The sequence below is a fragment of the Trachurus trachurus genome, assembly GCF_905171665.1.
Source record: "Trachurus trachurus genome assembly, chromosome: 13".
NCBI classification, from domain to species: Eukaryota; Metazoa; Chordata; class Actinopteri; order Carangiformes; family Carangidae; genus Trachurus; species Trachurus trachurus.
This window is the reverse complement of record NC_139892.1, coordinates 39,434,077-39,443,829: the sequence shown is the minus strand read 5'-3', so window position 1 is coordinate 39,443,829 and position 9,753 is coordinate 39,434,077. Positions and strand designations below refer to the sequence as shown.

General features: G+C 43.5%; 1 long non-coding RNA gene across 1 annotated transcript; it reads left to right on the top strand.

Moving 5' to 3' along the window:
- Nucleotides 1-7,899: 7,899 nt before the first annotated feature.
- On the top strand, nt 7,900-8,596 carry LOC310995954. Its single transcript, XR_014595867.1, has 4 exons — nt 7,900-8,002; nt 8,099-8,169; nt 8,301-8,366; nt 8,481-8,596. It is a non-coding gene; the product is annotated as an uncharacterized lncRNA (long non-coding RNA).
- Nucleotides 8,597-9,753: the final 1,157 nt, after the last annotated feature.

Genomic DNA, 9,753 nt, shown 5'->3' with positions numbered 1-9,753 from the left:
CAGAGGCAAAATGCCACCCATTGCTGTAGCAAACAATCTAGAGTTAGCACCCATCCCCCCAGAATTGGCTATACTTAATGTGCTTGAAAGGCAGCTCATTGCTAAAATCTTGCCTTTTGCTAAAATAATCGCTCTGCCAAAAGGACAACAGAGAGCTGTACACGGCGCTGTTGTGTGTGTTCCATCAGAGATGGAAACAGTCGTAAACAGTCTCCCAAGGCCCAACACTGAAGCACAGCTACTGCAAGTAAAACTAAAAAGACGCATTAAATACAAAGGCCACCAGCACTTCTACACCGTCAACATGAAGGATGTGCTAGCTGGCCTGGCTAAACTCAAACAGCTACATTCTGAGTATAAAAATGTGTCTATTGATGACAGTGCCACTTACGAGGGTCTACAAGATGATGAGTCATCCGACGAAGAAGACTCACAGCACAACACTGCAGTTGCTGCGCAGCCAGAGCAGAACAGCACCCCAGAGCAGCACAGCGACCCAGAGGAAAATATAGAGACTGAAATAGACCTAGAAGAGGTGTTCAACAGCGAAAATGAGCCAGACCAGTCCAATGCAGCAGCACAGACTGAAATAGACCTAGAAGAGGTGTTCAACAGCCAAAATGAGCCAGACCAGTCCAATGCAGCAGCACAGACAGAGCAGAGTGACAAAGAAAAAGAGGAGCTGAGACCTGGTCTGGCTCTGGACACCTGCATGCAGCCCCCGGACATTGCACAGGAAATCCTTTCGTATGGTGATGGAATTTTCAGCATTGCACCCGCCCAAGGCAACAAACCAGTAGGTTTCTTCTCCATACCAAAATTAGAAGCCATGGCCTTTCCTGTGCAGTTTCCAACAGGACAGAACACTTTAGATGAAGCCAGAACCATCAAACTTTCCCCCAGCATGTACTTTAATGCCAGGCTATTTGCTGCAGATACACGGTTTGCCAGTGACCAAAGCTACCTTTTCTTTGCGCAGTTTGTCACAGAGACACACTTGGCCACCAACAGTATGTCAATTCAAATGCGCAAAGGAAAATCCAGAAGCAAGGACGGCCGCAGAGTTACCAACTCGATGTTGCAAGACAAAGAAGAGCTGGAGAGACTTATCATGGACAAGGATGCAACACGATTCATGCAACCCCTCAGAGGCACTCCAGCTTATTGGGAGAGAACACTGAGAGATGTCCACGCAATGGTCAGGCAGATTGGCAAACCGACGTTCTTCCTGACGTTTTCTGCTGCTGAGATGAGATGGCCTGAAGTCGTGCAGGTCATTAAAGCTCAGCAGGGTGAACTAGGGGACTTTTCAGAGCTCGATTGGAACGCCAAATGTGACATTCTGCGCAGCAACCCCATCACAGTTATGCGCATGTTTGAAAAGAGAGTAGACGCTCTGATGACCAGCCTCATTCTCTCAGCAGCAAAACCCATTGGTGAAATAGAGGATTACTTCTACCGTGTGGAGTTTCAAGCCAGAGGAAGCCCACACATTCACATGCTGGTCTGGATCAAAGATGCACCCAGATTTGAAGAGGATCTTGACAGCCGCGTCACCAGCTTCATCGACAAGTACATATCGTGCAAGATGCCTGACCCCAAGAGAGACCCAGAGCTTCACAAAATTGTATCCGAGGTTCAGGTGCACAGCAGGAAACATTCAAAATCTTGCAAAAAAGGCAATGTTTCCTGCAGATTTGGCTTCCCTAAACTGCCCATGGAAGAAACGATGATCACTAGGCCACCTAATGAAGACAGCAACTCAGATGAAAACCCAGATCCAGCTGCACAATTGAAGGCACAGAAGAGACAGCTATCAATGATGCAAAGGGAAGCCAAGTCCAAGCTTAAGCCGCTAAGAGAGATGCTCATGCAACCAGACACGTCATTCAGCAGCTTCTCCGACATGCTCCGCCAATGCAACATGACAGAACAAGAGTACCTGCACAACGTCTTCCATCTGACAAGCAGCTATGTCGTGATGCTGAAGCGTGATCCAAATGATTGTTGGGTCAACAACTACAATCCGGACCTGCTACGAGCCTGGAACGCAAATATGGACATTCAATACGTGGTTGATGACTTCAGCTGCATAATGTACATGATGTCCTATGTTTCCAAGCCAGAGCACGAGATGACCGAATTCCTCAACTCGGTCATCAAAAACGTAAAAAAATCCAAGGTCAATGAGCGCGATGAGATGAAGCAGATCATGCAGGCGTACGCAAAGCACAGAGAGGTCAGCGCTCAAGAAGCTGCAGCTCGCACTTGCAGCTTACCCTTGAAGAAGTGCTCTCGTTCCGTTGTGTTCCTTCAGACTGATGAGGACGGTCTGAAAATGAGTCATCCCATCAACAGGCTCAAAAACATGGAACCAGGTTCGGAGGAGGTGTGGATGTCAGGAGTGCCTGAAAAGTACTTAGACCGACCTGTTGGACGACCGTTCGAAGGTATGTGTCTGGCTGAGTTTGCATCAGAGTACAGGGTAGTGTATGGCCAGCAAACTGAAAGCAAAAGTGCCATTCGTCTCCAAAATGAGAAAGGGTTCATTCAGAAGAGAACTGTAGGCAAACCAAGCATCATCAGATTTGCTCGCTTCTCAGAAAAGAAAACACCAGAGAAGTTCTACAGGCGGCTGCTGAAGCTTTATCTCCCGCACAGATCTGATGATGAGCTGACTGATGCACAATACCCCACTTACGAAGAGTTTTACAAGTGCGCCAAAAGGGGTGATAGGGACATCAGACGTATCGTAGACGCCAACAAGAAACGATACGAAGGAGGAGGCAAAAAAATCGACGCGGCACTCCAACAGTTTCAGCAGTGTGGTCCAGTTCTCAATGCTTGGAACACCTTTGCACCCGAGATGGAACTGGACCGCTTGGAGTGTCTCGCAGAGCGCGAACCCTTGGAGACAGAGCATGAAGAAAACGAAGACATCCCCGACTATGAAGTCAACAACGATAGGAGGGGCTTCATGCCGATAATAGACGCACCAGAGTTGAGTCCAGACTACATGAGAAAGATGTATCAGAGTCTGAACGAGACACAGGCATCGATATTCTACAGCGTGCGTCAGTGGTGCTTTAAACGTGTCTGGGGCCATGATCCAGACCCGTTTTATTACTTCATGACGGGAGGAGCTGGCTGTGGCAAATCCCATGTCATCAAGTGCATTCATCAGGAGGCAACAAGGATTCTGCGTGAGCTCCCCAGATTCCGGGACAAGGCCGACATGTCCCAGCCTGCAGTGCTGCTGACTGCATTCACTGGCACAGCAGCCTTCAACATCTCAGGCAAAACGTTGCACTCCATCCTGAAGCTCCCAAGGTCCTTGAAGCCACCATATCAGGGCCTTGGAAATGCACTAGACGACGTCAGAGCGGCACTGTCCAATGCCGAGATTCTCATCATCGACGAGATATCGATGGTTTCCAAAGAGCTGTTTGCCTACGTCCACTGGCGACTTCAGCAGATGAAAGGTAACAGGAAACCATTTGGAGGAATGTCTGTCCTCGCTGTAGGTGACTTTTACCAACTGCCGCCCCTCGGCAGAGCCAAGCCACTGTGTGTGTATGAGGAGAATGAGTTCGATCTCTGGAAGGATTACTTCACAATGGTCAACCTGACAGAGATCATGAGACAGAAAGACGATCGAGCTTTTGCTGAACTCCTGAACCGCCTTCGAGTAAAGCTGAAGGGAGATCGTCTGAGCGATGAAGACCGGCAGTTGCTCACACAGGCAGTGGCTGATGGCAAGGATTGTCCAGCAGACGGGCTACACATCTACGCCACAAACAAAGAAGTCGACAATCACAATGTTGGTACCGTAGCCGCCCTCCACAAGAATGTTGTCGACATTGCAGCCCAAGACTACAGAAAAGACCCGAGAACAGGCTGCATGATGAACTTGTTCGACAACTTCAAAGGAAGCAAAAGAGACTTGCCTGACAACATAATGGCTGCTCAAGGAGTACGCGTTATGCTGACCAGGAATCTCGACGTGGAGGATGGGCTTGTTAATGGGACATTTGGAACAATCGAGCACATTGTGATGGGTAAAAGTGGCCCAGAAGCTGCGAAGCTGATTGGGCTGCGGCTGGACAATCCTACAGCAGGACAGAGGTTCCGTAAAAAGATCCTAGGTCCCTCAGACGACTTGGTGTACATCGAGAGATTTGAGGAGAGCACGAGCAAGAAGGGAGTCACTCGACGTCAGTTTCCGATGAAGTTGGCCTTTGCATGTACTTCCCACAAAGTGCAAGGCATGACCATGACGTCGGCAGTCGTGTCCCTCAAACGTGTTTTCGAACCAGGAATGGCTTACGTCGCTCTGAGCCGAACAACTTCCCTTCAAGGTCTCACCATTACAGACTTTGATGAGAAAAAGATATATGCTGACCCCGAAATCAAGACAGCTCTGGAAAGTATGACTCATGCATCTTTCCAGAGTGCTAGACCCCTGTTGACTCTTTGTAAATCAATGGACCAAACTCTAAAGACTTTGACAATCATCCACCACAACACACAAGGACTTCCATCTCACATTGTGGACCTGAAAGCACATCATGAACTCAGACTTGCAGATGTGTTGTGCCTCACAGAGACACATCTGTCAGGGTCCTCTGTGTCCCCAGTTTTCCAGCAGGAGGGATACGACATGTTCACACGCAGCAGACAGGTGTCTTACAACACCTGTGTGGACATGGCAAAAAAAGATGGAGGTGGAGTTGCAGTGTACTGCAAAAGCGATGTTCAAGCAGAGCCTCGCAGATACATGCAAGATGTCACTGATTTAGAGTTTGTTGTTGTGAAAATCGAGGCTCCAGTCAAAGTGCTATTGGCGACTGTTTACAAACCGCCAAATTTCAGTTTGGGAAAATTTCTGCCAAACATGAAAAGCCTCTTGGACTCACTGGAATTACTTAATCACGAGCCCATTGTTGTTTGTGGGGACTTTAATGAGGATCTCTTGTCAAAAGGAAAGAAAAGCATCAGAGATTTGTTCCAGTCCAGAGGTTACACTCAGTTGATCACAGACTCCACAACTGAAAAGAACACCCTGATTGATCACATTTATATTTCACATCCGGATAAGTGTCTTCAGTCAGGTGTTCTAGAAACATATTACAGTTATCACAGTCCAGTTTATTGTACTTTGACTGGGTAATAGCCTCTCCAGCCAACACATTCTGCCAAAAAAAGTGCTAATTATGTCTTGAATGAAATGTTAAATTATGACATTTTTGTTTCACATAATGGTTTTATTTATACTATTTATTTATTTATCAGTCAATCACAAATCATGCTGTGATTGTACATTGAATGTATTTTAACTTTATTTCATGTTATTTATTAATCTATTTATCAATCACAAATGTTGTGATTAACTTTAATGTTATTTATTCCAGCCAAGTGCTGGGTTTTTTTAATCTCATATCTACTGGCTCTGGGTACAAAAAAAAATGGCTGTCTCTGGGTGCATAATAATGCTGTCATCATTCTGGGTGCATTTCATTTAGTCTGTCTGAAAAAAGCAATCTCTGGGTGCATGTTCTATTTATACTATTTATGTATTTATACTATTTATTTATCAATCACAAATCATGCTGTGATTATACATTGAATGTATTTTAACTTTATTTATTTCATGTTATTTATTAATCTATTTATCAATCACATATGCTGTGATTAACTTTATTTAATGTTATTTATTCCAGCCAAGAGCTGGCTTTTTTATCCCTTTGTATCTACTGGCTCTGGGTACAAAAATGTCTGTCTGAAAAATCTTGTATTTGGGTGCATTTTGTTTCATGGTTTGTGTAATTGTTTTCATATACATGTTGTGTCCCCATCGATATACATGTTGTGTTCCCATCGAGCAGGCTCCATGGGTGCATGCTGTCTTCATTTTAATTGTTAAGTGTGTAAACCAAATCTAAGTTACTCTACACACTAATTATGGTGTTATGTGTTGGCTGGAAATTGTCAGGTCACATGATAATGATCATTCTAATCAAGTTCAAGTCTGTATATATTTATGTATCTATTTATGTAACTATTTATTCATCTATTTAAATGTGTATTTATTTATTTATACGGGGTCAGCAATATCTGAGACATTGAGATGATGAGAAGGACAGTGCCAGTGTATTCATTCACATGTAAGACAGGGAGCTCAAGACAGGAAGCTGCAGCTGAAGCAGCAGCTTTCTACACAGCTAAAAGAGGCAGACTGAGTAGGGACAGCAGTGGAGGAGGGCCGAGGACCAGGTAAAGGGAAACACAAGATTAAGTTTGATGTGAAACATGAAGTTAATGTTTATCAACTTGCACTAGACCAATTGATTTTCTTTTTCCCCCCAAGTGGATGATGTCAGTTCCCACTGTGAAGATGCAGACCAAGCTGCTGGTGCAACCTCCTCCATCACAAAGTAAGTCTCTCTCTTTTTCTCTCTCTTAAAACAATTAAAATGCAAAGTAAGTTACCTTTATCATGTTTGTCTATCTATCAAGGAACCACAGACCAAGAAGGAAGACCTCCAGAGGACCGCAGCTGAGGACAGTGCTACCCAGCAGACAGGTAAGTAGTCTATAGCACTGTGTGACAAAACTACTGTGATAATGTCCAATGTAATATAATGTCTGTTGTAATAACTTATTTCTTGTCTTTATGAATACTCAGGTATTTAATGCCCTGTACTATTGCCACGCCTCCTCCTGCCACGTATGCCTGCATGTCTGAGGGGAAGCCATAACAATGAAGCTGCAGATGCCAAAGATGACAGCTGATCCAGGAAGAAGACCTCCAGAGGACTGCAGGGGACTCTCACCAGTAACAACAACTCAACAACAACAAGGGAGGGATATTTCATTATTTTGTTAATTGACTGCAATTTTATTGTTTCCAGTTTATGATCAAATGTTTGCACAATGCTTTGAAACCTGTAACTTACTTGTGCCTTTGCCTTTTATGTTTCTGTAAAAGTGACAAAAGATCGAGGCAGAAAAATGCAAGAGGACCACAGTAGAGATGCCAAAGATGACAGCTGATCCAGGAAGAAGACCTCCAGAGGACTGCAGGGGACTCTCATCAGTAACAACAACTCAACAACAACAACAGGGGAGGGATATTTCATTATTTTTTTGTTAATTTAATTGCAATTTTATTCTTTAAGTTTGTGATCAAATGTTTACACAATGATTTGAAACCTGTAACTAATTTATGCCTTTGCCCTTTATGTTCCTGTAAGAGTGACAAAAAATCCAGGCAGAAAAATGCAAGAGGACCACAGCAGATTTCCAGAGGACTCCCCAGAGGAAAGAACATCCCAACAGATGATGAGTGAGCAACACTTTCCAATGTGTTTTACTGACTGTAGTGTGATCAAATGATCAAGCAAGATTTGTTTTAACTGTAACTTGTGCTTTATTAATCTAGAGAGGATGGCCACAGATCCAGGAAGAAGACCTCCAGAGGACCAGAGCTAAAGACAGCAACCCAATAGACAAGTAAGAGACATTTACACTGTGGGACAAAACCACTGTGATAATGTCTAATGTAATATAATGTCTGTTGTAATAACTTATTTTTTGTCTTTATGAATACTCAGGTATTTAATGCCCTGTACTATTGCCACGCCTCCTCCTGCCACGTATGCCTGCATGTCTGAGGGGAAGCCGTAACAATGAAGCTGCAGATGCCAAAGATGACAGCTGATCCAGGAAGAACACCTCCAGAGGACTGCAGGGGACTCTCACCAGTAACAACAACAACAAGGGAGGGATATTTCATTATTTTTTTGTTAATTTAATTGCAATTTTATTCTTTTAAGTTTGTGATCAAATGTTTACACAATGATTTGAAACCTGTAACTAATTTATGCCTTTGCCCTTTATGTTCCTGTAAGAGTGACAACAAATCCAGGCAGAAAAATGCAAGAGGACCACAGCAGATTTCCAGAGGACTCCCCAGAGGAAAGAACATCCCAACAGATTATGAGTGAGCAACACTTTCCAATGTGTTTTACTGACTGTAGTGTGATCAAATGATCAAGCGAGATTTGATTTAACTGTAACTTGTGCTTTATTAATCTAGAGAGGATGGCCACAGATCCAGGAAGAAGACCTCCACAGGACCAGAGCTAAAGACAGCAACCCAACAGACAAGTAAGAGACATTTACCCATGCATTGTCATTGATTTCATGACAATAGTCAATGTAGGTTGTGTCTGTGTATCTGTGAATACATTCTTAAACATTTTGATAACTGTTACTGGACAATGTGTTAAATATTTTAGGGAGGATGACAACAGATCTTGGAAGATGAGGACCAAATATCAAGACAGCGAGCCAGCAGAAGAAAAGTAAGAGACATTTACCCACGAGTACAAAACTGTACTGAATCTTGATTAATTTAACTTGACTTGATTCATGTTGGTGTCTTACAGATGTTTTTTTTTGTGTTTGTGTATTTGCAGACAACATGGAAGATCATCACTGCCCTCTCGCTTAACTCAACTCTGCCTGCACCCCTTTTCATCATTTTTTGTGACTTTGTCACCCACACATTTGAGGTTGAATGGGCATAGGTTGCTGTATAAATAAATACTTGAAAAAGGAACGTTTGTTGTAGGTGTGCTCCTTGTACAGTATATAATGTCATAAGGTTACTAGTATTAATTGTTTGAAATCTCTGAAGAATCTCATCATAATGTACACACTCCGGCAGTAGCCCCGTGGCCCTTTCAAAATTTCCCGAGAGGAAATTTTCTAGTTATTCGTCCTCTTACGGACGATTTTCGATTCGCTACTAGTCCTGCAACTCGAAGAGTTGCAGGCCAAATTATATATCAAAACGTGCGTCTTGATCGGGATCGGTGTGCTATTACTTTTCTCAACAGTGTACGAATTTTTCGCGACGTAAGTCGCGAAAAACTACGCAAAATTTTGCATTGAAGTCAATGGGACGGGCGGAAAAAAAAGAGCGAAAAAGACCAATCATTGGAGTTTAACAAACGTCTACTGCTCAGGCATACTTTCACCTAGAGACTCCATTTAAACTTTAAACAGTAGACACAAGTCTTGTGTATTGGCGTATTACTCCACGTTTTGATAGGTCATATAGTTTTTGATCAATCCCTGTTCAATGACCATGATCATTTTTGGAGAAATTATGAGATTATAATGGGTGTGTATTGGACGGAATGTTCGTGTCAGAGTGCGTGGCATCATCGGTTAGAGTGGGAGAGATGCCAGAAAAACTCCAGATTTTTTCTCTTTCCAAACTCGGCCCGGCCACAATTTACACTCTACACACATAATTTTTTCAGAATTTGTAAGACAAACTTGTCCTGTCACTCATCATCTGCTCAAAATATCAGAGAGACTTACAGAATTTAAACTCTGAGCCTCTAAGTGCGGCCACGTCTGTCTCTGCTCCTCATTGACTCCAATACAAATATTTTCTGAGAGAAGCAGAACGGACTGATGTTTTAAAACTGCCAGCGTCGCCAAAATATTTACTGTAGAAACACCAAATCGTACCAAAATTTTCAGTAAGTCCTTAGAGCAACGTTGATCTGTGTTTTGTTCTGATAGGAGTTACCGTTTTGTCATGCTAAGCCTAAATGTGAGACCGATGCAGAGGCAGAAAATGGCTCTTTTTCTCCACGTTTCTGTCTGTCTCAGCCTGCGGGGGCCCCTATCGCCATGGTAACCACCTGGAGTTGCTGTGGTAACCAGGCCAGAGCT